Here is a 26959-nt window from a genome sequence, read left to right on the forward strand (position 1 = left end):
CTTCCACGTGGCCAGAGAAAGAAGGGCTTACAGAAGCAGAGCAGGAAGAAATCCAAGGCAAAAGCTCAAGGCGACAAAACACCACCAGAATGGCAACTAATTGTGGTTGGTTCAGGAGAGCCAGAGGCACACAAAACAAAGGGCAGAGACCAAGAAGAAGACAGGATCATATCAGAATATGTCACACTAAAGAACTAAGTTGTCACAGGTCTGTGCCTGCTATGGGATTAGTGAGTTATATAAGAAGCTTTTAAGTAGCGTGTAGATTTTTTCACAGTATCTAAAAGAAAATGTCTGTCAGAGTCATCAATTCTTCAGTAGTTTGACTAGGGTAATGCCAAATTTAAGTTAAAATGTGATTTTTCTCTAAAGGGACCTACTAAGTTACCAAGACAACAAGAGGCACATGAGGATGTTAAAACCCTACAGGTTGACAAAAGTTTAAAGCTTGAGACATTCTGATTTCAGTAAGTGATTACAATATTTGAAATATTGTAATCATGATAGTTACTTCACTTTCGGATCTTTGAGAACTCACTTAGGCTGCACTAGAACGAAGACTAGAAGTTCAAGGAGTCTTACAGCTGGCTTTGGTGGTGCAGGCCTGTAATGTGAGTACCCAGAGGTAGGAGGGTCAAAAGTTTAAGACTAGTCTGAGCTTTATATCTGGACTCTGACTGGAAAGTCAAAATATAAATGAGAAGTATTACAATATCGTATAGCTGAGTGACCTATGTATCACATAGTATAATATAGTACATTGGTCTTTGCCAAGGGTCATGATTCTAGGAATGGGGAAAAAATACAGATTGAAGAAATATATAGAGCTACTTTTAGTCACTCTTGGTACTTGTTAGATTTGAATGTGAGATATCTCCCACAGGCTCCTGTGTTTGAACACCTGATCCCTGCTGATGGTATGATTTGGGAAACTATGGAAGCTTAAGGATTTGAGCCCTAGCTCCAGAAGGTGTGTTGCTTTGGGTTCGCCTTGAGGGTTATAGCCTCATCCCTCTTCTGGTTCCCATCTGTCTATTTCCTGCTCAGCCACTGAGATGTGAGTAAGCAGATTTGTGCTCCTGCCATAGTCCCAGCTACTTCACATGCCATGCATTTCCCACCAGGATGGACTGTAAAAAATGTAAATTCTTCCTTTAAGTTGCTTTTGGTCAATGTGAAAAAAGTAGGGAATAAGGAAATTGATATGGAGAAGTAAAAGCTATTGCTGTGATAACCCTGACCACATGGTTTGTATGTGTTCAGAAATAGAACACAGGTGGAATATGGAAAGAGCTTAGAGCCATCGGCTAGTAAAGCCTTAGTATGTGGGGATGTCAGGTTGGGAGGAATTTAAGAGAGCTAGTCATATCATAACCCTACTCAGGAGCAGAGGACACTGAATGCATGAACTTTAGTGCTGAGCTTACTTATGTGGTTCAGAATCCTCTGCCTAGGAGATGGTGCCACCCACAGTGGGTGTGTCTTCCCACATTATTTACTGTAATCAAGATAGTCCTTCATAGACATGCCAACCTAATCTAGACAGTTCCTCATTGAGACTCACTTCTCAGGTTGACTCTAGATTGTATTGAATTGACAAAACTAACCATCACAATAAGCAGACAAAACCCAAGAGTTACAGGGTGTCCTAGTTCTATTGCTGTGAAGAGACACCATGACCAAGGCAACTCGTATAAAAGAAAGCATTCAGTTGGGGGCTGGCTTACATTTTCAGAGGATTAGTCCATTACCCACATAGTGGGAAGCAGACAAGCATGTTGCTGGATGGAGCAGTAGTGATAGCTTTACATTCTGATCCACAGGCAGCAGGCAGAGACTGATACACTAGGCCTGGCCTGGGCTTTTGAAACCTCAAAGCCCACTCCAAGTGGCACTTACCCTCCAACAAGTCCACACCTCCTAATCCTTTCCAAATAGCTCTTCAACTGGGCCTAAGTGTGCAAATATATGGGCCTGTGGGGACCACCTTCATTCACACACCATACAGGGGCAACATGCCTTACACCAAAGTTCTTGAAAGCCACTGAATCCAGGCAATATGTGACAGGGTCAGATTCCCTGGAAGGAGTAATGGAGAGGTCATTGTATGAAGTCTTGGTTGCAATAGAAATCTCAGGACATTGTAGATAACAGAAAAACTCAGTGTCTGTGGAGGAAAGTTGTCCACCAAGTAGAGCTTCTGAGAGATAGCCTACATGTGCCTCAGGTGACCCGGGCTATCCAAGCACATTGGTGTTCTGATATTGTTACTACCAATCTTGGATAATAGACACTGAGCTGTAGAGTTTGTGTTTTCTCTGCTAGGTTTTGTCTTGGTCTGGTCTAGTATTTCCTTGCTGTGGTTCTTTTTGGAATGGGAATGTTTAGTCTGTGCCATAGTATGTTGAAATTAAGTAACTTGATACTTTGGTTTGCTGGGGCTCATAACTAAGAGTGTTTTCATGCTAGAAGATACTTTTGACTTTTGAACAATATTGGAACTATAAAAAGCATCTTTCTCATTTATTTATTTGTGTATGTGTTGCATGTGTTGGAGGCATATGTGTTCAATGACATATGTATGTAGGCCATAAGACAACTTGTAGGACTCTGTTCTCTCCTCCTACTATGTGTATCTTGGGGAGACAGCTCAGATTGTCAGGCTTGGTGGCATACACCTTTGTCTGCTGAGCATCTTGCCAGCCTGACTGTAGGAAGTTCTAAAGCTGGACTGAAAGTGTGTTACATAATGAGATAACATGAGCCCATAGGAGCCATGAGTGGAATGTTAGAATCTGAATGAAAATGTCCCCTACAGACTCATGAGTTTTACTACTTGGCCTTCAACTGATGGCGTTTTGAAAGGTTGTAGAACTTTAAGAGGTGGGGCATAGCTGGAGAAAGTAGATCTTTAGCTGCCAGACCTTCTCTGTCATGATGGACTATATCCTTATAAACCATTACTCCTCATGTTATTTCTTGTCAGGTATTTGGCAGGTACAGGCTGCCAGGCTGTAGGAATCATTATGACTGAAAAATCCTAAGGTATTAACTTCCACTTGCTATGCACAGTAGCAAACAAAACAAGTCAGTTCTGTTTACATTTTGTGTATGTATTGCTAAGGACAGATGGACGCAGGTGTGTGTGCACCAGGGTGTGCACTGCGGTCAGATTCCCTCCTTCACAACGTGTGTTCCAGAGGTTGAACCCTGGCACACCCACATGCACATAAACAGACCGAGCACACAAGTACATGCCATTTTTAAAGTACCATCAGCTGCTGCCCCATCTCTAGCCAGGAAGTGTCCGTGCAGCTCTGATCCACCGCTGCTCTTTCTGCCACTCTCACTGGCAACCATAGAGGCCCCCAAGCACTGACTTTTCTTCCATACTTAGGAGCTGCTCTCAAACCTCAAGTACTTTCTGAGGTTGCTTCTGAGGCAGCCTTGTTATATTGCCAAGACTGGCTTTGAACTCACAATGTTTCAGCCTCTACACTTCTACCTCCAGATGCTAGGATTATAGGTGTGTACCTACCACACCCAGACGAAGACACATTTTTAAGGAGGTTAAGTTATTTAGCAAATCTTAAGGTGTATCTATCCTTGTTTCCTAGACTCAAGATCAACTTTTTATTGCTTCCTTTTTGTTTCAGTATTTGTGTTCTATTACAGACATGTATGTGTTGAAGTGCAGAACCGAAGAACTTCTGCAGGGATACTACGTTTATTTTCATCTCTACTATCCTCCCCTGCCTCCATACATAGAATCCCAATTGATGCCTGTGTGGCAGCTGTTGAAAAATCAAAGAAACAGTCTAGGCTGTGACTCTTCACTGTCAGCTTGATTGGGCTTAGAATTACCATGGAGACATACCTTTGGGGGGCGTCTAACAGGGGATTGCCAGAAAGGTTTAACTGAGAAATATAGGGCTTAACTGAATAAGAAGGAGAAAACCAGCTAAGCACTGGTATTCATCTCTGTGCTTGCTGACAGTGGATGCAATGTGACCAGCCACCTCATGCTCCCACCTCCATGCCTTTCCCATTAGGATGGACTATATCCCCTCTCAAACTGTGAGCCATAATAAATCCTCCTGTAATTACTTCTTGTCAGTGTTTGGTCAAAACAACAAGAAAAACAGCTTTTTTGTCCTCTAATTTGTTGATGCCCTGTGTACACACTTGGTTGTAAAGTCCTCCAAATCCCTGGTTCTCTTTATACTCACCAGGTACAAATTGCTGGTGTGTTTTATAAGCTGCAGCTACTGTACACAGTCTATCTCATGTAATCTTGTTCTGCTGATTCGTTCCTTGTAAATATTGAAATGATTCCCCCGTTTTTTTCCAGGATTCCACCTAATATTAAAATTGTACTGTATAGGCACCAACATGAATAATTTGAATACTAGTCATACCCATTACAATCTCATCCCACTCCCCTGTTCAGAAATGACAAGCCCTTGTAAAGGCATGGAGTTTAAAATTAGAGTGCAAAAACTAGCAGTCATTCCTAATGTATCTCTGTATTAATGTGTTTATGTGAGTGTATGTATAAAAGTCTTTTTTAAATTTTCTTTGGTGGGCTCCCTTAAACATTTTGTAATTCACCAATAGACTCATAAAGGAAAAGTGATAATTGTGCCAACCCAAGTAACTACTAGTATGATTACGGTGTGAGTTTTCCAGAGTGTGGTATTATGCAGTGAGCAACAACAGTCTGCTAAATCATATTTGTGTTTCTCTGTGAATCAGATGATACATCATAGTCTTACTTCTTCCTCCAATTTGGCTCAGAACTGAAGCAGATTAGATTCTAAAGTCCCGAAACATTTTACTCAGTACATTTTCAGCTTGTCTTTGTTTAATTTGGGTGGATTCCTTTTTATAAAGCAGAATTAATTCTAAAAGTATGGACTGGGAGGAGCCCACCTTCTTTAAAACAAATGACCATGGGGTACCTCAGTGGGAGATCTTACTATGCTTAGCATGAAAGAGGGCCTGGGTTCTGTCCCTAGCACCAATAAATAAGGTAAGTTTACAAAAGATTTTGACAAAACATAATAGTAATGCACCATGGTAGTTAAATGTTTACATCTTTCTCCCGAAGATACATCATTTATGGCAGTTTCCTGTCCACAAATTTTCATCACTGGTCATCAAACTTTAAATATATCGATGACATGTTTAGAGAAATCCTTGGACTTTATTAGTAATTCGGAAGATCACCAGGGGACAAAATTTATTTAAAAGTACCAAGTTCTAAATATTGCTTATAACAAATAAGGTGCAACTGTTGCCATGTTTGCTTATTAAAAGGTAAAAAGACTGGCTCGTTAGAACACTGTATCTGTGAGCTTGAGTTACTAAGGTCTTTTTTTTCCCCCTTTTTTTCTTTTTTCTTTTTCTCCTTTTAAACATCTTGAGGACATCCAAAACAATGTTCTTAATGTTGAACCTTGACCTGGCTTCATTATGTAAATATTTCAGTTATTAAAAATGTATATATTTGAAAAAAAAAGAAAAACAGCTTACACATAGTCCAGTCTCCAAAAACAAAACAAACAAAAAACAAAAAAGCAACAGAACATTAAAAAGATAGTTGGTTTCTCAGAGTAGAAGCCCCCTGGGGAGGAAGCATATATGGCATCATGAAGTATCCTTGCAGTTAATTTTCCCAGGCCTGACATAAAAGCTTGGTTTAGCAATGCTTTAAGAAGGAAAAGATATTCACATATGCAGCTCCCAATAATATTATCATCTTATCCTATTTGAAAAACCTTTGAGCACAGGTGTTAGGACAAGAGTAAAACTAGACATCCTGATAAAAGTGACATTGTGATAGGAAAGATTTTATATGATTGATTATCTTCAAAGGAAAACATTTAGAAACTCTGGTGTTTACTATGGAAGAAACATCTCAATTGCAGGTAGGAATTACAATTGAGGTGCTTTTTCTAATAAAATGAGATAGTGTTGGGGTTTTCAACAATTATCACCTTATAGACCCATATAAAAGTTTTTTAAATTGACGGCAATAACAATTGCATTGGCTACAATGCAACATACAAAGATATCCATCTAGTAATGAACTCATTCATTTCTTTCTACTTCCAATCTGTACTCCTTGGATCTTAAGAAGGATACTGGCATACTAGTGTTTCCCACTCTGAGCTACATGTAAGAAGCACATGATGGTGTTGTAGGTCTTCAAAGGGGAATTAATACAACCCATTTTATTTGTACATGTATATCTACCCAAAACAATTTAAATCAAGGACTCAAATGTTTCTGTGCTAATATTCATAGCAGCACTAATCATAAGAGCAAAAAATGCTGTAAAAATTCAAATGTCAAATGTGATACATGAATACAATTGAATATTGTTCAGACATCAAAAAGGAATCTCATTTCTGATCTGTGCTACAGGAGTTGGAGTTGGAGCTCAGTGATAGAGAATATGCATAGTATATATAAGGCCCTATTTTTGATTTCTAACTCCAAAAATATACAAACGCTAACTAATACAGGGTTTAGCATAGATGAACTTGGAAAGCATTATGCAGTGAATAATCCAGATGCAAAAAGAGAAGTGTTATGTGACCTGACCTGATAAATACTTCATAGAGGCAGAAAATAGAGAGGTGGCTTCCAGGGACTGTGGAGCCAGGGAACTAGAAGTTAGTTGTTTAACAGAGATAATTTGGGGTGATGGAACACTCTGAGAGTGGATACTGGTTAGACTATGCTTGTGAATGTAATTCGTGCCACTAATGTGGATACTTAAAAATGGTTACAGTGAAGCCAGGCTTTATAGTGCATGCCTGTAACCTTAGAACTTGAGAGGTGCTGGAAGGAGGGTCAGGATTTCATGCCCCATTCACTATGTAGTGTGTTCCACATTGAGTCATCCTCAGATACACAGGGAATTTGAGGCCGGCCAAGCAATACCAACACAACACAAGTGAGGCTGGGAAGATGGCTCAGTGGCTAAGAGCATTTGGTCCTTTTCTAGAGAACCCGGGTTCAGCTCTCAGCACCCACATGGAGCTAGCGCTATAGCTCTAGTTTCAGAAATCTGACAGCCTCTTCTGACCTCCTGAGGCACCAGGCATGCATGTAGTGCACGGACATACATGCAAGCAAGATACCCGTGCTCAAGCAATAATTTTTTTTTTACATTTAAAATAGAAACACCAAAAGCCAAAAACCAAAAACAAAGCAACTGTGTCCATAAATTAAATGGTAATTTGTTTTTTGGTTTTACAAGACAAGGTTTCTCTATATTGTTTTGAAGGCTGTTGGTCCAGCCCGGCCTCGAACTCACAGAGATCCACCTGCCTCTGCCTCCCGAGTGCTGGGATTAAAGGCGTGCGCCACCACCGCCCGGCTTTAAAATGGTAAATTTAATATTAGGTATAATTTATATTTGCAGCATTAATTTGAAAAACCCTAAGAAATTATTAATATCTAGCTCCCATTTGAGTTGGTTTGGGTTGATTTTTTTTTTCTCTGAGACAGGGTGTCCTGAAACTCGCTCTGTAGACCAAGCTGGCCTTGAACTTACTAAGTTCCACCTGGCCCTGTCTCCCAAGTGCTGGGGTTAAAGGCGTGCACCACCACCGCCTGACTGGTTGATTTTTAAAGTTCCTTAACAAATCTTACATGTAATGAGGCCTAATAAGGGATGCATAACCTGCAGGGTAGTAGTGTTCATCCTGGAATCTGGAGAGGAATCATTTGGGAAGGCTGCGTGTGGTGCATTACGCCTTAAATCCCAGCACTAAGGAAGCAGCTTCTCTATTCTAGACTTTCTAGATTCTAGAACTATATGCCACATAATCTTCTATCATGATAAATCACCCACATGTGGAGCTTGGTATTTTGGGCATAACATTGCCTTTACCATCGTGAAATCTAAACAGCTGCAGCTGTGCTTACCTTTGAGAGGCCCTCACAGATGGGACCTATGAATATTTCCTCTTGGTGGGGGTGGTGAGAGGGTCATTAGACCCTGACATGAAACTACAGCTACTCACTCACTCATGTCTCCACCCCTCAACTATATATAATTCTGCATCAGCTGCATGTGGTCTGGGAAATGCTAGAGCATACGAGAGACGGGAGGATTTTGGAAGAGACCCTAGGCTGGAGTTCTGTAATGATGCAGCCTTTTGGTGGTGGGGTGGGGAATCACTCATAAGTAACCCTTACTAACCCTTACTCATACTCCTGTATATAAGCCCAATAAACTCATTGGGCCAACAAACTAGAGGTGGGTGACATCATTAGTTCGTTCTTTCATTGGTATTCTATCCATAGTGAGTAGATCTTTGTACGTGTCTCCCCAGGAAAAGTCCTATGCTTTCTCCACCAAGTAGATTGTATCCCTCAAACCATGAGCTAAGTCTTCTATTTCCTTCCTTCCTTCCTTCCTTCCTTCCTTCCCTTCTTGTTTCCTTCCTTCCTTCATTGCTTTTGTTAGGTATTTTGTCACATGATAAAAAATAACTAATAAAATGACTCTGCATACTTACCTGTTCAGTACTAATCAAGTCACACCGACAGCATCTTAGCTGACCTGGTCCAGCATCCTGCCCATTTAAATTTGGACAAGACCTTAGGGCCTAGAAAAGTTTTCTCCCTCTTCTTTAACCTCTGTTACAGTGGTCATACATCAGAAGTGTCAGCATCATGGGGAGCTTTTTAAAAATGCAAAATTTCAGGCTCCAGCACAGACAGCCTGAATCAGAAAATGAAATGGGCCCCCAACACTGTGTAGCTTCAAAAAACCCCACAGGGGATTCTGGTCCATGCTAATGACTGAGAACGGCTACCCCACACTTTAGCTTCGAAATATTTTGGGGGCAATAATTTCTCCATGATCCCGCTCAGTCACATAGAGATTACTTCCTGTTTCACATCTAAATTTATCTCCTTAAAGCTTTGAAGGGTGGAGCCCTCAGTCTTCAAAAGTGTAAGATCCTGCTCTTACATGCCTTTGTGGGTAACGGCCCCCGGTGGGTCTCAGCAGAAGGGGAACCAAGGAGGACATGAAGGCACAGCTGGCACTGTGTACACCAGGGTCGATCCTTGCTCTCCTCCTTTTGAGCATTGCTTAATAACTGCATAATCCAAGATCCATGCCAAAAGTAGCACAATGTTGTCTGCCATGCTTGAGTTTTAAAGGTTAACAGCAGGAGTCTAAGGAGTTGGGAATACTGTATAGTGGAGTTGCTGAGAGTACCATTTTCTTATCAGTATTAGTCCAGAAATTGCCTGAATAAAGAGCAAGAAAGTGTATAGGTCTCCAGGAACTGAGAACAGGGGAGGAATAAAAATGGCCCCAGGTGATAGTGATTTAGAATTTGATGTTTATTTCAGGGACTCAACTCACAATGCCATTTTAGCATCCTGTTACTTTTATGTTCTTTAACTTGGCATTTACCCAAGCTCATTGATTAGAGCTCCCTCACTGATGCCCCTACGCAGCAATGCTTCTCACCTTCCTCCCAAGGGAAGCATTTCCTTTTGGACTGAACTTTCACTCTCTGTCATCAAGCCAATGCCAGCATCTTTACATTCTTACTTATGTGTGTTGTATGTGTCAGTGTGTGGGGTGTCTGCAGAGGTCAGGAAAGGGTAGTAGATCCTCTGGTGTGTGTGGGCTACCCGATGCAGGTGCTGGGAACTAAACTTAGGTCCTTTGAAAGTGCAGCAAGTACTTTTAACCACCTACCCATTTTTGCACATTCTTTAATGCTATGATGACTTTAAGTTGAAAAAATGGATTTTCTGTGTAAGAAAATTTCCAAGAATTTTATCTCTAGAAGTGATTTATATCCATTAGTTTATACATTATTAACCAAATTATGCCTTCTTTTTTCTGGGTACCACTTTCATGAATTGTTTGTTTGTGCACTTAGATGTCCCTAAGTTTTATGGCTGACTCCACTGGGTTGTCCTCTGAGACAAAACTTTTTGATCTTAAAAACACAGATTCATTTTTGGAAACGGCAGCGAGTGTTCAGCAGCCTTCTGATTGTTCGTCATCACTCATCAGATCAGCTTAATCAACGCGAACTCACTTCCATCCTAACCGTCCTTGGAGTTCTTCCGCACAGACTGCCTGGTGCTGGTGATTTACGTAGTTTTAAAGGGCCTCTGTTTATTCAAATGCTTCAAAGATGTTTGCCCCAAAAGTGTTGGAAACAAGGCTGTCCCGCAAACATAAAGCACAGACTAACACGCACGCACACACACACATGCACAAAGCTCAAATGCTCCCATCTCTCCTGAATTTGTGGTCAGGCTGTGTCAATCTATACACAATGCAGTCACACAGACTCTAAGTTTTGGCTGTAAACTTTTGGTTTTCACCCTCTTATGTTTCCTCCCATTGTGGTTAGTACTTGGGAGGGGCTTTCCGGATGCACACTACACTCTTCAGTTTGTTTCTTAAAATATTTTGCATTGTTTTGCATGAGTATATTTCCTACCTTGTGATACCTAGGTCTCTGAGAGTTAATATACTGTATAAACACAGTCATATGATCGTAGTGTGTTACAGTGGTGAGGAAGGGCATCTTTATCAAGAAGATATGTGGCAAAGTGTAAATAATGTAAAATTTACCACTCGTCACACCCGTTTGAAATGAATAGTTTAGTAGAATTAAGTTTACAATATGAGGTAATCATTCTCTCTATCAGTCTCCAGAAGGTTTTCATTATACTAGATAGAAACTGTACCCATCTGCCAGTAATCCTCATTACCCCTCAGTAATTATCATTTTGTTTTCTGTTTCTATGTATTTGACATCCAAGGTAGTTCATGTAACTAAAACCATACAATTTGTCCTTTTGCATCAGATGAATTCATTAAGCACGATGCCTTAAAGGTTCAGCCATGTCACGGGGTACATCAGGGTGTTATTCTTGCCAGTCACGGCAGCACAAGCCTCTAGAATAGGCAGGTTGATAAAGCAGGATTGCACATTTCAGGCAGCTTGGGGCTACATATTGAGACCATGTTTTTTTTTTTGTTTTGTTTTGGTTTTTTTCAAGACAGGATTTCTCTGTGGCTTTGGAGGCTGTCCTGGAACTAGCTCTTGTAGATCAGGAGACCATGTCTTAAAATAATCTTTTAAAGCCAGTTGTGGTGGCACACACATATAATATCAGTATTTAGAAAGCTAAGGCAGGAGGATTGCTACAAGTTTGAAGCCAGGCTAGGCCACATTATAATACACCTGTTTCAAAAAACCTTTTTTTAAAAAACAGGCTGAATAGTGGTGTGTGTGTGTGTGTGTGTGTGTGTGTGTGTGTGTGCACTGCACTTTCACTTGATAAACATCTGAGTTGTCTCCTCCTGCTGGCTGTTGTGAATCATGTTTCAATTAACTTGGTGTGTCAGGACCTCAGTTTCCTGAGTCCCTGCTTTCAATTCTTTTGGCCATATATCTAGCAGTGGGATTGTGGACTATATAGTGATTCTGTTTGAATTCTTCGCGGCACTAAAGAAAACAAAACTTTTGAAGTATCATAGTTAATCTTCACTAACCACAGGTTGCTCTCAGGGCCCCAAACATGATGTTATAGAATGTCTTCAAAACAAAACAAACCTCAGTGCCATTTAAAACCATGGTGCTCAGAGTCATGGATACAGTGCTAGTTAGTTCTTATTGTCAACATGAAATAACCTACCATCACCTGGGAATGTAAGCCTAGATTAATTACTTAAATCAGATTGGCCAGTGGCTATGTCTTGTGCAGAGAGTTTCTTGACTAATGATTGACATGGAAGGGCCCAGCCACTGTGGGCAGCACCATCCCTGGGTAGGTGGTCCTGGGAAAGTTGGGAAGCCACAGATACCGTTTTGCTAAAAGGATATGATGTACCCATCAGATTCCCTTTTAAATAATTCTAAATTTACGTTGTAATTAGAAATGAGTGCTACTGTCAGCCTTGGTCAGAGAAGCTGCTTCTTCCAGTGGCCAGCAGTGACTCTAGCTGGTCCAAGTGCTAACAGCAAATGACCGCTGAATGCTCATCCCTAAATGGGACATGTCTGTCACTCCATTCAAGACTTAGGAAACACTGGACTGGAACTACCACTGGCTTCCCCGTGTCTCCACCTTGCAGAAGACAGAAGGCTGGATCTTCTCAGCCTCCATGACATGTGGGGCTGTTCCTCACAATGCATTTGTTCCCAATCATTCCATAGTTTTGGGGAATCCTAATGAATGTAAACGGCCTGCATTTTTCCTAGAATTCAATTTTTGGTGGGCCTCCTCATAGAACAATAGAGACCCCAGGATGGCATTATCCTGGACCCCAGATGATTCACACACAAGAGAGAGACATGAACACTGCGCTGCCAGCTGTTCCCTGGGAAGTCTGAGCTTCTGTGATGACTGAGGTGCTGTGGTAGTGTGGTGGAAGTGGCGGATGTGGAAAGAGAAGGCTGGGAAGCTACTGCTGTGGGCCTCTCTCTTGGCCTGATCTAGACAGGGAAGACGGGCTCACAGCTGAGCACTAACGAAGTGGAGGAGCATGCTGTAATGCCATGCAGCCGCCATTGTGGGTCTTCCCCTCGAGAACTAAGTTCTCCTCTCGCCTTCAGGAATCCAGGGCTGAACAGCTTCTGGGAAGGAGGGCAATAACATACAGAGAGAAGTGCTGTGTTTGCAGAGGTATAGACATCGTGTTCTTGGGGGAAACTGTGGTCAGCAAGGGTTAGAGTTCACTGGCATGGCAAAACCGAGCTCACGGCTCACATGAGTACTGCCCAGGTTGCCTTCAAACTTGTGATCCTTCTGCCTTAGCCTTCTGAGCAAACGATGGAGTGACAGGGATATGCAACTGTTTGCTGTTGAGTTTGTTATCATTAATGACTGCTACACTTATCTGTCTCTACTGAGTTTAGGATTCAGCTTTGCCTTTTATTATAGTAACAGTATGTTGTATCAGTTGTCAGATGTGAAACAATTCCTTGCATTTCTAGGACTCATTCTACTCTGTAATGCATGGGGGATGATACTAATGTGGCTTTGGATTCAATTTTATAATGCTTTATTAAGAATAGTTTTCATTCAGTCTCTTAAAGGCTTATGTCTAGTTATATTTTACTGTAATATCTTTGACTTCAGTAGCAAGGTAATATTGAAAAATGATTCCTGTTAACTGATTTTTTCCTAAGAATTTACTTTCTTATTTCTCTTCACATCTCATGCTTTTTTATTGAAGATTTAAACTTTCAGATAATATATTTTGGTAACTCTAAATTACCCCTTGTTCCCAAGGATTATTGCTGCTCTTTGGTTTATTAATTTGTTTAGTTTAGTCGCTTGCCTGGCCAAGTCTGAAATTGTTCCTCCTCAAAGTATATAGACATGAATCATTTATTGATTTATTTATTTAATTGAGCTAAGAACCTGATTCAGGGCCTTAAGCTTGTTAGGCAAGTTCTCACCACTGAGCTAAATCTCCAACCTTCTTATTTTTTTATGTGCATGAGTGCTTTTCTTGCATGTCTATAGCTCATGAGTGCCTGGTGCCCATGGAGGCCAGAAAAGGGCATCAGATTCCCTGGGATTGGAGTTACAGATGGTTGAGTCACCATGTGGGTGCTGGGAACCAAACAGGGCCTCTGGTAGGACGAGCATCCCCCTTAACTGCTGAGCCGGATTTCCCTTCCATCTGCTTCATTTTTCAGTCCTAATTTTGTTTTGTTTTCTGAGGTGGGATCTTACCAGTGTTATCCAGGATGGTATCGAACACCCAGACTCTAGTGATCCTCCTGCCTCAGCTTCTCAAGTGCTGGGGAAACAGGTGTGTGCACCTGCGATTCACCTTCACTAAATCTTTTCTTCACTGAAACTTTCTCCTGACAATGGCAAAACTCCATAGTATTTAGTGACTGGACAGAGACTGCGGCCCGGTCCCTCCAGCCATTGCATTTCCCACATTCTGCCAAGAGATTAGTGAGAGCAGAGAGGAGAGCATTTAAGTTTCTGCCGTTTTCAAGCCTGCCCCGAGGTTTACTTCTACAGCGTTGTGTGAGTCTTCTGTTCATGCTGACGCTATGCCAACAGCTAGGTTCTCGCTGATCTGCCTGGGACGTGTACATAGCCTCCACCGCAGTCTGGTTCTTAAGCTAGTAAGTGTTGATGCCCTTCTCCACTCACCTGCTGCCAAGATTACAGCCATCGCTGGCACTGTGGAGCACGGGCATTCCCACTGTTTTAAACCGAATGAGCCCCCTTCACTCACAACAGTGTAAATGCCCATGACAGAGCCTCTGTACTCCAAAATGAGGGGAGGGAATGGGAACAGATTCAGGCAGAACATCCCAGAGATTCACTGTTATTGCCCAAAGCCAAAAAGGTTTTCACTCATACAGAAGACATCAAATTGTTGCATACCTCTAGGTGATTTCCATAAGTGATTTTTTTTCCCCAGCAAAATAGCTATGGCTGGTTTTATTGATAGTTTGGTTTTTTGTTTGTTTGATTTTTCTTTCTTTTCTTTTTTAGGTTTTATTTTTGTGTGACTCTGTGAGTGCATGCCGTGTGTGTGTGTGTGTGTGTGTGTGTGTGTGTGTGTGTGTGTGTGTGTGGTGTACAGTGTGTGTACACCCTTCTCAAACACTGATAGCTTCCTAAAGATACTTAAGTAGCTGCTGCTTGTCCCAAGGACTCTGGCAGAACCTCTGATCAGACATGTGATTGGCACCAAGCCTCAGCCAAGAATGTGTTCAACAGGGGAGGGTATGACATCACCCCTGCCATCCTACACCAGTGTTCACAGATCTGCCATGCCAAGGAGACTAATGTGAGCAGATAACCTCCCCACATACCTAACCCAAGTTGTGGGAGCAAAGAGCAGCTTAGAACCTAATGAATTTGTTCTAAGTATTCAGATTAGTTAGTGACTGACTTGATCTCTACCCCCAAACCTCTATGTGATCACAAGGACATCCACTCATCTATGAAACTAAGAAAATAACAAATAGGATTCTGGTAAGAGGGATGTAAAAACATCTGATATAAAAGTACATTTCTAAGTGTACTCAGTAGAAGGGAAATCTCCCTACGAATGAAATATTTTTTCTCACTTAAGCAATGGTTCTCAACCTTCCTAGTACTGTGACCTTTTAATACAGCACCCAAACATAAAATTATCTTGTTTCTACTTCATAACTGTAATTTTGCTTATGTTATGAATCACAATGTAAGTGTATGATATGCAGAATAACTGATATTGGACCCTCACAGGGGGTTCAACACACAGGTTGAGGACCACTGGCTTATAGCTTCAGAAAAAGAGATCACTTAAACATATTTCCTTACATTCCATATTGTTTTGCTTGGGATGGTGCTCCATGTTTTATCCTTTTGTTTTTAATCATAAACTTATGGTTTTAATGTATTAAAGTTGAATAGGCCTCACTTTTCCTCTTCAAAATCTTACTTTTTCTATCTTTCCTCTGAGTAAACACAGAAAATTCTGAGTAAATATCCTGGCCAAATCGGGCTTAATTCCATGGTTTCTGTTCCTGATTTTTGTGTACCCATGCTCTTCAAAACTCTGTTATTAAAACAAAAATCTTAGTATCTGTGGGCTGATGAGATGATTAACAAGGCAAATGTAATCAGATCTAATACATATGAATGTATGTATGTATGTACCTTTCAGTTTATACATTCATTTGCTTTCATTTGTTTATATATATTAGTATATATATATATATTAGTGTATATCTATTGCACAAAGCAATGGGCTTTAGTATAGCATTTCCTTACATGTTTATATGTATGCTGGCCTGCTCACCTGTCCTGTTTTGCTTTCTTGTCCCTCTACCTCTCATATCCTTAATTGTCCCTATTGACTCCCCTGCCCACCTGTTCTAGGTCATGGATAAGCACCATGACCAAAAGTAATCTGGGGAGGAAGGGTTTTCTTTCATCTTATTGTTTACTGTCTGTCATGGAGGAAAGTCAGGGAAGGAACTTGAGGCAGGAACCGGGAGGCAAGAACTGGAGTAGAGGCCATGAGGAATGCTGCTTTCTAGTTTGCTCCCAATGCTTGATCAGCCTGCTTTTCTAAGACCACTTTCACTGGAGGTGGCACTGCCCAGAGTGGGCTGCTGACCAACCCCCCTCCACCATCAATCATTAATCAAGAAAACACCCCCACAGACATGCTTATAGGCCAGCCAGATGGAGGCACACTCTCAACTGAGGGTTCTGTTTTTCCCAGATGACTCTAGCTGGTACCAAATTGACAAAAAACAAAACCAAAACAAAAAACAAAAAACCCAACAACAACAACAACAACAGCAACAAAAACAAACCTAATATGCCCAATCCCACATATGATAGAAAATACATGATGCTTGTTGTGTTGGTTTCTTTTCTAGTTGCCATGATCAAAGACCAGACAAGAAGCAACGTGACTGTGGGGTGGCATATTTTGGCTTCTAGTTGGAGAGGACACAGCCCATCATGGTAAGGAAAGGTGTGGCGGCAGGTGCATGAGGTTACATGGCACCTGCAGCGAGGAAGCAGAGTGGATGACGAGTGTGCTGCTTAGTAGCCTTCCCCTTTCATCCATCCCAGGACCCCAGTTCATAGAATGGCGCTGCCCACAACCAGGTTAGTTTTCCAGCCTCAGCCAAATGTCCTGGAAATACTCTCGCCCACAGTCAGAGGGGTTTTTCAGTGGTGACTTCTCAGTCAAGGTGACAATGATTAACCATCGCACTTGTCTTTGTGAGACTGGCTTATCTTGCACGATGACCTCCAGTTCCATCCATTTCCCTGCAAACTGCATAACTTTATTTCATGGAATGGCTGATTGAATAGTCTGTTGTGCGTATGTGCCATGTTTTCTTTATCCGTTCATCTGCTGAGGAGCACATAGGCTGATTCCATAACCAGGTCATTGTGAATTCTGGCGCAGCATACATGGGTATGCAAATATCTGTATTATTATATCTATTTTACTAGGAGACAAATACTAGGAATTCAAGGGATTGGTCTTGAAAGAACAGTAAGCCTCAGAGTGAATTTCACCTGTCCCACGTATGCACATCTTCTCTCCTAGCTATGTCACAGTGATCTGTTGTCCTGGGCCATTTGCTCACTTTTACTTTATCCAAAATGGCCCAATTTGTTTATTCTTTATCGTCACACCTTTTCGTCCCCATTTTCAAGTTTTCTCTCTTTCTCTGGAACAGACCTCAGGCTGAGAAGACCCCCAGCTTTACATGAAAAGAGCTGATAACCACAGTCTCTTTGTGTTTAGTCCCTATTTCGTGGTTGTGTTTACAAGGGGGCCGGTGTCACTTCAGAGTCTTTGGGCTTTCAATATCTTCCTTCTCCTGTGTAGATAAACCCGAAGAACCAAACTCCTCTGGGGAACAGACTACATCTTGATATTTAATAACTTTGGATAGTGACTTTTTGTTTTGTGAGACTCTTCTTCCCAGAACAGCGAGGAGCACACTGTACTGTGCACACAGGCGCGTTGCTTTTGAGGAGCACGGTGCTCACCACAGAGTGGCGTTTCGGTCATGTCCCTTTCAAAGTCACCCACTTAGAGCTGCTAATTTTAGCCATCTCTGTCTCACAAGAGGTTTCCTTCTAGCTAGTTGGTTTCCAGGTATCAAGCATTAAAATATTTTTGTAGTGAGGCAAGGGAACTTATGAAAGGACACTTTTGGATTTTCCATGTCCTTTCTTGGGTTTGAACAAATTTCAAAGAAATGCCCATATTGAAACTACTTTGAAACAGGAATAATTGCTGACAAACTGAAGGACTAGGACCATAGCACTTTTCTGTGTTTCTCATATTTTTTGTTTATTTGTTTATTTAGAGATAGGATCTCTCTATGTAGCCCTGGCTGGCCTGGAATTCATTATATAGACCAGACTGGCCCCAAATTCACAGAGATCTGCTTATCTCTGCCTCCCAAGTGCTGGGATTAAAGGTGTATGCTACCATGCCTGACTGTTTTTAAGACAAGGTTTCATATAGCCTAGGCTGGCCTTAACTCATCATGTCACTGCCGCTGAGAATGGCCTCAAATTCCTGAGGCAGGGATCCTGCCTTTGTGTCTTTTCCTCAGAGAACTTCAGGGGAAGCAGTGTCATTTCTAAAGGAACAATGAATGAGATCTTATTTTCATCTCCCTCCCATCCTCCCCCCGGGAGTTTCCTATCATGACTTCAAATGCCAAAAATTCCCTCAACTCGATTGCTTTCCTAAGAGGAGGGCAATTAAATCAAGGTCCTGAATAGACTTTTTGCAGAGAGCTGTCCTTCCTTCTCCAGCAGCAGTCAGTGACAGCTCTTCTGGATTTCAGCTCCCTTGGGACTGTGTTTCATCAAGTCCCTTTGCCAGGGCCTCTCCGGCAGACAAGCAGCGTCAACAAGTGTCGCACCTACTGCAGAAAACGGCCCTCAAGTTTCATCACAGTGATGCTAAAAGATATTCTCCTGCTTCAGCAGTGACCTATTTCATTCAAGGGCAGGCAAAACATGCTCTCCTTCCAGAACTTGCTTGGGCACGGACTTTTCCCTCCTAGGAAGACATGAGTTTTTCTGAAACTGATCCAACTGTGCTTTGATCTGTTTGTGGACAAGACCCTGAATCTGAGTCCCTGTCAGGGGACTAGGACATAAGGACATCCAACCCATGCTTCGCACACAGCCAGGGGACCCCAACAACAAGCCAGCCATCCAATAACATCTCTCGGATAGACAGTATTGAAAAGTAAGTATGGAGACTTTCGGTTTTTAACAAGTATTGGCTGTGCCTTAAATATCACCATTGGCATTTTCTACAACGGAGAACAAAGCAGGCTGTTTCCTTCTGAGACAGGCTGGGGCTGGATGGGATATTGTGGTGTGCAGAGCTTTTTAATGTGGCTAAATGCTCCAGGTCTTGTGTCAAGTCCTGTCTGACCTCTATGAAACTTGGGAACATTTTAAAAAGTTTGTTTATTTTGGTTTGCCACTGATTAAAACCATTCCTTTCACATCTGTCTTAGCAGTTAGAAATAACAAACACAAAAAATGGCCCAAAGGATCGATTTGTAAATGAAAATCATATCCACTGTAAACTTGAGGAATCAAGGCAAATATTTAGTTGATACTAGGCCTGGGTGTTTGAATATTTTTTTCAAATATTCATTTTGCATTGGATTATCTGAATGATTAGAACATGTTAGCTTTCTAGGTGGGCAGCAGTGTGTTGTGCAGGAATAGATCAAGTTGCTGGAAAACCACTGGGTATTTAAAAATGACTTATGCAGACCTACACTGTCACTAAATATATTAAAGAAACCTTGAGATTAAAAATCAGCCCAAAAGGGAAATCAATTAAAAAGTGGATTCATCATCATGTTACATTTTAGTAAATCTTAATGAACATATTTAAACCTCAGAATTTCCAATTAAGGGTGTCAGTTACAGACATCTGACAACCATTTAAAAATAGATGAGAGCAAGTCCAGCATTTTGTCTGCTTCTGCTCAAACTATCTTCTTTCCACAGCTTCTTCTTGTGTGTGTGTGTGGGGGGGAGGAGTAAACTTCCTTTAGTCGAGCCAGAGCAGTGTTCTGAAGGCATGTAGTTTGATTATATCAGCAGTCCAGCAAAGGGGAAATAGAGAGAGCTTGTGTGCTCCTAGAGTTCTGAACTGAAACCAAGGATGTGACACACCCTGTATTAAAACATGCTGATGGCCAATAAGCAGGTGCAGGTATTGGAAATTAGGACCCAAATGCATTTTAAGTCTCAAAGTACATTACCACTTTGAAGTGTTTACCAAAAATTGGAGGCCATGTTTAGTAGAGAGGAGTTTGTATTCATATTAGGTACACGATCCCAAATGCATCCATTTTGAATCGTCCTGTGCATATGTATGTGTAGATATTAGCGTATGCAGGGAGAGTGCAGCTGTGAGTTTCCTAATCTGCAAGGTGCTGAGGAAGTAGAATAGTCTTTCAGAAGAAAGGACAGGATCTGAAGCTCAATGTGGAATCCACCTCTAACTCCAGCACAGTTTTCTCACCTGTAGAATGAAGACAGCATCCATTTTAACAGGATTGATAGGGGTGGGATAAACACAGATACCCAAAGTACACATGGTACCATAGTTTCTCAACAAAAGTAGGTTCTTTGCCTTGTCATTAAAAAGTGCCTCCTGCAATACTTCAGGATATGACCATAGTAACTGTACAAAGTAATAGGGAAAAAAATCTTATTGACAGCGGCACAGTGAACAAATTGGATACTTTAAGGAAAATTCTATACTTGAAAACAATGTGTCAAAACAACAAGTTTTAAAAAGGATTTACCTTAGGATGTATTGTTGATACATAAGAGAAAATACGCTTTGTTCTGAAGATGACTATATGCTTATTATCTGAAAGGATAAGTAAAGGTTTGTCAGCGTCACTTCAGAACATTTTTTCATATCTATTAGTACCGTGTTAAAGCCAGAATGTTAGAGGAACCATAGGAATAAAAGGTAGGGTAAATGTATGTGTACAAGTGAATATCTGTGGTTATTGTGAAAACTATGTAAAGCAAGGCAGGTACCTAGCCTTTCCTCAAAGATTATAATTTATCCTCACATTGATTGAACAGGTCAAGTAGAACATGGAAGGAGAGAGGAATTCTCTAAAGAGACTTACAGTTGTGGAGTAGAACAGGCCATCATGGAAGCAGTGTGGTTTCTACTACAAGGAGCACACCACAGACTGCAGTAGCTAATGAGGCCCATGAGTAGAGAGAAAAGAATCTTGACTAGGGCTCATGGGATATTTCCAAAGAACTGTGACAGCAGACAGTCTTGTATTGTCCCTTCCTTTTCTGAACCATCTCAGGGTTTCCCCCTAGATAGATAAGAATATCTTGATGAATTCTTTGCCTGAGTTACTGGAAGGTCATAAGCAGCCCTGTGGTTCTCGGCTTAATTCTACCCAAAAGGAAAATTAGAAGCGTAGAATTATATAAGAAACTTGGGAGGAAGCAATAGTGCTGTCTTATGGCTGGCAATAATGAGGGAATAAAGCAAGAAGAGGACACTAAAGAATGATGAGGGCTGGGGAGATAGTAAGGTGCTTCCCTTCCAAGCATGAGGAAATGAGCCCAATTCCCAGAACACACATTAAAAACTCCAAAACAAACAAACAAAACAAACAAACAAAGAAAAAAACCACAGGCATGGTGAGTGCTCTTAATCTTGATGGAGTAGAGACAGGCAGATTCCTGGGGTTCACCAGCCAGGCTAGCCTGCTAGGTGAGTTGCAGGCTAATGCAAGACAGTATCTTGAAAACAAAACAAACAAACAGGAAACTAGGGTCACTAAGAAGGCTCACTGGGTAGAGGTACTGGCTAGGCAACCTAAGTTCAGTCCCTGGGACCCACATAGCAGAAGGAGAGGACAGATTCCTGCAAGTTGTCTGCTGACCTCCACATCCATGTTGTAGCACACAAATGCCACCACTGCCACACAAATATGTAAAAGTAAAAAACATAGCAACAATAACAACAAAAAACCCAAAAGCAGGGTGGATGGCATCTGAGGAATAACTACTGTTGTCTTGAGACCTGCACACACATTTACATGCAATCCCCACAAGTACCCCATGCACTTGTGAACACACACACACACACACACACACACACACACACACACACACACACACACACACAATCTAGAACCATTATTGGAGTTTCTATAAGTGTATTCCTGACCAGGACACTCTGGGCATCGAGTCAAAGCTTGGACACCAGACTACCAGGACCCTCAGCTCTGGACAGCTCAACTTGGGCACTGTGAGTTTACCGCTCTCTAGCCAGATCCTCCATGGCTACTATGGTTTTATCTCAGGAAGCCCAGGTGTCCTTGATCTTCACTTGATCTTCAACCTGCTCCTAGAAGACCAGGGTCATCTACTCCTCACTCCATAGCTTAAGGCATTCTTGTGCATTGGTATCTTGCCTACACATATGCCTGTGTGAGGGTTGTCAGATACCCTGGAACTGGAGTTACAGGCAGTTGTGAGCTGCCACGTGGGTGCTGGGAATTGAACCTGGGTCCTTTGGAAGAACAGCCAGTGCTCTTAACCTCTAAGCCATCTCTCTAGGCCTGCTTAAGGCATTCTTGAGTCTACTTGTTCTTCAAATTTCAGCACACTAGATTTCGGACAGCCTGTTAAACACCTGTTGTTGGACTTTACCCAAGAGTCTCTGGTTCTGAAGTTCCACACATTCTTGTGTCTTCCATAGTCTCAGGAGATGCTGTTGTGATGCTGAAACCACCTCAAGAGAAGCAACTCTTTGGCTCAGTGGTTTTCAGTCACTGGATTTATTTTCTCAGAGATAACAAGGCTATGGACATGTTGTGTTAGTGCTTAAAATAATCTGAAGAAGATAATGTAACCAGGTACTCTGCAGGCAAACAGTTCTCAGTCTAGCTGTGTGTGGAAAAACAGTTCATCCTCTGGAAGGTGCTAGTTTCTTCCAGTTGAGGGTAGCAGGGAAGCCATTGATGGAAGCAAGCTCTTGTATTTGTTTCAAAACTTGTGGGATTTGAACAGGTAGATATGGAAGATGTGTAATGGAAGGAAGAAAACTAAGCACAACCACGAAGGGCAGAAAAGGAATAAGTATGGAATAAAGGGAGTTTGGTTGTGCTCTTCACAGTTTCCTCAGTGCTCCCTTAGGGAAACACTCTTTGAGTAAGCCATCTAGTCTTAAATCTGTTGCTCTGTCTATAGTTTGATGATCTCAAATCTGTTACTTCTGCCTAAAACTTGGTTGTTGTATGGTGTCCAACACAAGATCTGGAATGGAGAGTCAGTAGTAGGGATTTCAGGAACCAGGGTAAAGGAGGAGGGGATATGGATTACTTCAATATGTCTTTGAAAAGTCAAATGAAATTAGCCCACAGTTGATGGAAACAACAGGGGGATTTATTGCTCATACAATGGAAGACAAGTCTAGGAAATGGGCCAGGACTCATGTTCTCTCTCTGCATTTCTGGAGGCTCAGCTTCTCTCTGTTTTGGTTTCAACCTCAAGCCAGCTTTCTCACAGTCTCAAGATAGATAGCTTTCTGTCAAAAAAAGCTACTCTGACAAGCCCTCCCTCCCACCCCACGCTTTCTCTTTTCTGTGGAGGATAGAACGGAAGGCCTAAGCCCTGCACAGGTTTCATTGCCTCCTGCACCACTTTCTGGTACACACGCAGATGCTTGGCTCAGACTTGTTGACTGAACTGGTCAGCAATTAGGAAAACCATGCTCAATTTAGGCCAACCAGAGCTCACAGAGCATGCTAGGCAGGTCTGGCCACACCAAAGTCACCAGGAAGCTGAGTGGTGAGAGATCCAGGGACCAGCAGTTATCAGGACACAAAAGCCGTTTTGGAGAAAGGTCTCTGAAGTCATCCTATTGCTTTCCTTGGTCTAAAGTCAATAGTAGACTCATTCATGCCTTAAAGCAGTGGTTCTCATCCCGTGGAGGTCACATATCAGATATTCTGCATATCATATATTTAGATTACAATTCATAATAGTAGCAAAATTATAGATATGAAGTAGCAATGAGATGATTTTATGGTTGGGGGTCACCGCAACATGAGGAACCGTATTAAAGGGTCACAGTATTAGGAAGGTTGAGAACCACTGCCTTAAAGTCTTGAGATGAGCCTGTTTTAAAGTACATCCCAGGCAAATAAAAGTATTTTTCCACAGAGCAATCTGTACTGTCAATGGAGTGAGCCCTTGAATGTAGTGCTTGTAATTTAAAAAGTGGCAAGAGAGAAAAGGATGCTATGAGACAGTGCTCACATGGAGGTTTTTTGGTTTTGGTTTTTAAAATTAGGGGAAAGGGACTGGGAAAAAGGGAGAAGGGAGTGGGGGGACTGGTCTCTGGGGACAGGAGCAGCAGAAGAGAAAAGAAAGGCAGAGAGAGAGACAGAGAGAGAGAGACAGAGAGAGACACACACACACAGAGAGAGAGAGAGAGAGAGAGAGAGAGAGAGAGAGAGAGAGAGAGAGAGAGAGAGAGAGAGAATGGGTATGGCCTTTTAAAAAGGGAACACAGTGAATGTGCACAGGTGGTGCTTTTGGTGGCTGCAGCTGAGGACATATCCTGTCAGAACCCCAAGGACAGGCCAGTAAAAATGCCTGAATACTAACAGTACTGTCCTCTGAAGAGCTTAACTTTTTTTTTACTTGTTTATTTCATTTCATGTGTTTAAGTGTTTTGCCTGCATGTATGTATGTGCACTAAATACATTCCTGGTGCCTGTGGAGATCAGAAGAGGCATCAGATCCCCTGGAACTAGAGTTACACATGGTTGCGAGTAGCCATGTGATGCCTAGCCATCTCTCCACCTCCTGGAGCTTTTTAAATTTTTTTTAGGGGTGGGCAGTGTTGGCAAACATCTTTAATCCCAGCACTTGGGAGGCAGAGGCAGGCAGATCTCTATGAGTTCAAGGCCAGCCTGGTCTACAGAGCTAGTAGCAGGACAGACAGTTAGGGCTGTTACACAGAGAAACCCTGTCTTGAAAAACTAAAAAAAAATTTTAGGTGTGTGATATTCTTTATCCATAATGCATATCTTGCTTCTATGACAGTGCTACCTCAAAAATAATTGGTAACTTTCTAAAGTGTTTGTGATTCAAGGTTTGCTCTCCAGGACTGTATAAACCAGGCATAGTGGAATCCTGCCACTTGGGGTATGGAGACAGGAAGCTACTTCTAGGTCAAGTCCATCATTGAGGGAGTCAGGGCAGAAACTCAAGGCAGGAATCTGAAGGCAGGATACCTTGGTATTCCACACAGCATTACCTCCAGCCAAGGGAACCATGGAAGAGGCTGCTGGCTCACTGACTCACTCTTCCCCATAAATCTAATCATTACTGCTATTTGTTACATAATTTGAACCATTTCCATTTATTAAATAACTTCTACTGTTTAATTTAAATCAGGGCTGTGGTTTGGTAGAGAGAATACTTAGTGAATATGGGCACTGGATGCTCTTCCAGGAGAACTGGGTTTGATTCCCAACACACACATGGTGTCTCACAACCATCTGCAACTCCAGTTCCAGGGGATACAGTGTCCTCATCTGGCCTCCATGGGCGCCTGGCATACATGTGATGCAGACATACATGCAGACAAAAACCACCTGTGTACATAAGAAAAATTACAAAAAGAACAATTGAAAACAAAATATCTTCATGGCCTATGCCTGAATCTAAGTTAGGGACTGATGAGTTCAAGGTCAATCTGGGCTACATACATACATGCATACACAAGTAGATAAACAAATAAAAAAATAAATCCAGAAAGTAAGGCAAGTAGAAGCAGTTTATGACAATCTTCCTCCTAAAATACTCTGGCAAGGTTAGAAGTGGGTATACTTGCCAATGTACATGATATGAGTAGAGGTCAGAAGACAACTTTTGGGAGTTGAGTCTTCTACTACCACGTGGGTTCTCTGAGTATCCAACTCAGTTATTCAGGCGTGGTGTTATCCACTGAACCATTTTGTCATCTCTCAGGATTTTTTTTTTAAAGAGAAGGGCTAGCATACTTAATACTTCTACATTTCATTTCACTTCGCAATGTATTTTGGAGGTTTCTTTGTATCTGTCATAATACAGAACTGCCCTTTTCCATTTTAATATGCACTGCTGATAAAAGATTCCATCAAGGCCTAGGATGTAGCCGAGTTGGCAGTGTGTGCCAGCAATGCAGGAAGTCCAGCATTCAATCCCACCATCCATATGATCCCAGCACTTGGGAGGTGGAAGTGGGCCAATCAGAAGAAGTTCAAGGTCATCCTTAGCTACACAGGGAGTTTGAAGCCAGCCTGGGCTGCAGGATACTGTATCCCCACAACAAGAAACTACAAGATTCTACTGTTCAGACATATGTCATCAGATTCCTACAAATGGGTGTTTATGTTGCCTCCTCTTGCTATCACAGAAGAGCTTTGGTGAAAACAGTAGGTGCTCTTCAAGAATTTGTTTCTGGTTCTCTATTTTAACATTAATGTTGTTTATGATATGTTTGAATGTCCCATAATTCACTCCAAGTTTTAATGCAATGACTTGGTTTAAGTAAACTTACCATATAGGTAACTATCACCACATATTTTTTTTTGTCACAGAAGATCTCTTGGGCACATTCTGTGTTTAAAAAGGTATTATCAGTATATACAATAGATGAGCTTTGTGAAGACATGTTAAAACATGAATAGTGCATATTTTGCTCATGTTCAATCTTCTATTACCTCTTCCTTTCTGCTGGTCCCCTGCCAAATAGTCCCCCTTCTTTCATGTTTCATCTCTCTCTATGTGTGCGTACGTATGTGTATATGTATGTGTGTATGTATGTATGTGTGTGTATGTGTATATGTATATATGTATATGTATGTGTGTGTGTGTATACATTAACCTATATGTATTTGTTGTCAATTAGTCTTCTTCCCACCAGCAGCCACTAACTGACCCTACTGCTTCCTTTGGATGTTTCATATATGGACTCATATACTGTGGGTTTGGGGTCTGACTTCTTTTGCTGAGTATGATTGAGAGTGTTTCAAGGTCCATCCATGTCATACCATGTACAGCCTTTATTCCTTTCATTACTAGGTTGTATGACTATGCCACACTTTACTCACCAGTTGGATATTCTGGTTGTTTCTAATTTTTGGTCCTCTGAGTAATTCTGTTTGTGTGAAGCTTCGTAGAGGTGGATGCCATCGAGGACATGTACAGAACAGAGCAGCGCCTGAGTCTCCCCAGTGGAGTGTAAAAATAGTAAAGACACTGTGAAAAACAATTTAAGTTTCTTAAAACATCAAACATGAACTATCTAATGAGCCAGCAATTCTACACCTAGAAAGCCTCGCCAAGAGAACTGAAA

At 41.6% G+C, this 26959-nt stretch overlaps 1 protein-coding gene and 1 long non-coding RNA gene across 4 annotated transcripts in view; one reads left to right on the forward strand and one right to left on the reverse strand.

Moving 5' to 3' along the window:
• The first annotated feature begins 18131 nt into the window (after positions 1-18131).
• Alpk2 (alpha kinase 2) overlaps positions 18132-26959 on the forward strand; it is a 124106-nt gene continuing 115278 nt past the window's right edge. The window contains exon 1 of one of the 3 annotated variants that reach the window (XR_005875703.1): positions 18132-18778. The gene's annotated coding sequence lies outside the window, so the exon portion shown is untranslated. The remainder of the gene's footprint in view (positions 18779-26959) is intronic. The other 2 variants (XR_005875702.1, XM_040741699.1) reach the window with 2 other exon arrangements.
• LOC121138838 overlaps positions 18988-26959 on the reverse strand; it is a 37280-nt gene continuing 29308 nt past the window's right edge. The window contains exons 3-5 of the long non-coding RNA XR_005875704.1: positions 26715-26862; positions 20367-20434; positions 18988-20080 (exon numbers count right to left, since the gene is read on the reverse strand). This is a non-coding gene — a long non-coding RNA (uncharacterized LOC121138838). The remainder of the gene's footprint in view (positions 20081-20366; positions 20435-26714; positions 26863-26959) is intronic.

The sequence above is a fragment of the Mesocricetus auratus genome, unplaced genomic scaffold (assembly GCF_017639785.1).
Source record: "Mesocricetus auratus isolate SY011 unplaced genomic scaffold, BCM_Maur_2.0 Super-Scaffold_6730, whole genome shotgun sequence".
NCBI lineage: Eukaryota > Metazoa > Chordata > Mammalia > Rodentia > Cricetidae > Mesocricetus > Mesocricetus auratus.